Genomic DNA, 2,069 nt, shown 5'->3' with positions numbered 1-2,069 from the left:
TTTCCAGCTGTCCCTTTACTTGCGAACATCTACCTCTAATCAGCTTTCGAAAGTCCTTGCCTACTACCGTCAAAATTGGCCTTTCTCCAATTTAGAACTTCAAACATCCATTCCTTGACCGGGAATCGAACCCGGGCCACGGCGGTGAAAGCGCCGAATCCTAATCATTTCTGAGAGTTAATGCTCAGCTTCTGCCAGGTAGAGGTCAGCCTGAGCAGATGACAGCCATGCCACTCTGACTGGCAAGTTTGATGATACTCATGATACGAGAGAATGGAGAGCAGTAGGTTCAGAGTTAGAGTGTGTGGGGGGAGCAGAAAAATAAAGAAGGTTGATGTCACGTTGATAGTTCTCAATGAAGGCATCAAATACAGGCAAAATGTCAGAGGGAGGGGTCCAGATGAAATTTGGAGATGGCTGAAAGTCCGTGTGGCAGGGAAAGATGGGCATAGAGTTGAAGACGACAGAAGAAGTGTTCATGTCATGTGTGAAATTTAATGGGTGGAGACATAATGGGATTAAATGTAAATCCTTTGCTGATTTCTGATCATTCAGCATCAGAGAGGGGAAGGTCAGATGCTAATGTGAATGCATAGCAAGAAATCTGATTAGATGAAGGGATTGAGTTAGGGGGAAGGGGAGAGGTAGAAGGATCCAGAGTGTTATCAATACTGTTGAGATTTTGGAGGGGTGTTCCTAAACTGAAAGAAAGAGAAAAACTTTCTTGTTAATCTATTGGACATGGAGTGAGAACAAGATAGCTTTGAGATAACATGAGACAGTGCTGTGTAAGTGTGTCTTTTGTGTGTGTGTAGCAGCACATAATACTGAGTGTAGCCCTCAAGATGTGGCAAGAACAGCTGTCTCAGCAATATTATATGTCTCAGAGATATTTGTAAACCTGGGCAGAACTTCAGTTGGAATCCATACAGAGTAAGGTGCAGATGAAGATAGTCACTGAGGAAAGAGATCTGGCTGCAAAAGTAAGTTTTAGCAACCAGTTATCCATTTTTAAGGATGGTGATAGACAGCTGAGAAGGTGAACAAGCCAAAAGATTAAAATGGAAATCCCAAGGAGAATAGTATATTTGGAAGAAGGAGAAATTTATTTGAAACTTGCATGACTGGTTATTAAATGTCAGCAGATTTGTTTAGAATAATATTCCACAACATCCCTCTTCCTTTTTTTCATACTTGCAGAGTTACATTGCACTTTGCTCAAAAACTGCATACATTCATATAGAACTCTGAGCTAAAAAACTGCATGAAGTTATGTAAAACTCTGTTATCTCACTTTTTAGATTAGAATCAATCTAAACATCAGGTCATAGACAGAGAACACAGTGGACTAACACCTTCAACATATTGTCTAGCTATCACCATTGTTAACAGCTAACCTGAGAATGCAACCTTTTTAAAAAAAGGTTTTGTGATTTACACATGAAAGAAGTGAAACTATCACTGTATTCTAAGCTTCCAATTAAACCTGTTGGACTATAACCTGGTGTTGCGTGATTTTTAACTTTGTACACCCCAGTCCAACACCGGCATCTCCAAATCATCCCTCTTCCCCCACACTCTTATAAATGAGGTCTCACATATAATGGTTACATCTGAAGAGAGATTCAACCAAAAGTGCATTTTATTATAAATATGAAGACCAACAGTTTTGGTACAAATCTGCAGTTATCTTCTTTCTTTTAATCAAAGCTGAGTAGTTAGAAATACTATCCTTCAAAACTGGCTTGTCCCGCTTACTGACATCAGGCACCATTTATCCTGGGTTTTAATTTTCACTATGCTTTGTGCCAAAGATGTTGAATGCAAAATTCATACTCCTGATTTTTAGTCATGGAAGCTGTCAATTGTGACATGCCAATGCCCATTCAGACCAAAATGACACAATATTCATCAGCACATCTCATCTGAATAATTTCTGCATTAGCTCCTGTGCCTCCTAAATGACATGCCCCTCATCACTGCCAGAAAACTTGGTATAGGGCCCATTCAGCATTCTTGCAGACCATATGGTATAGCAGCCTGCTCTTTGTTAAAGACAGACACTTCGT

The sequence above is a fragment of the Chiloscyllium plagiosum genome, chromosome 10, assembly GCF_004010195.1.
Source record: "Chiloscyllium plagiosum isolate BGI_BamShark_2017 chromosome 10, ASM401019v2, whole genome shotgun sequence".
NCBI classification, from domain to species: Eukaryota; Metazoa; Chordata; class Chondrichthyes; order Orectolobiformes; family Hemiscylliidae; genus Chiloscyllium; species Chiloscyllium plagiosum.
The sequence above is the reverse complement of the archived record's forward strand: the minus strand, read 5'-3'. Positions refer to the sequence as shown.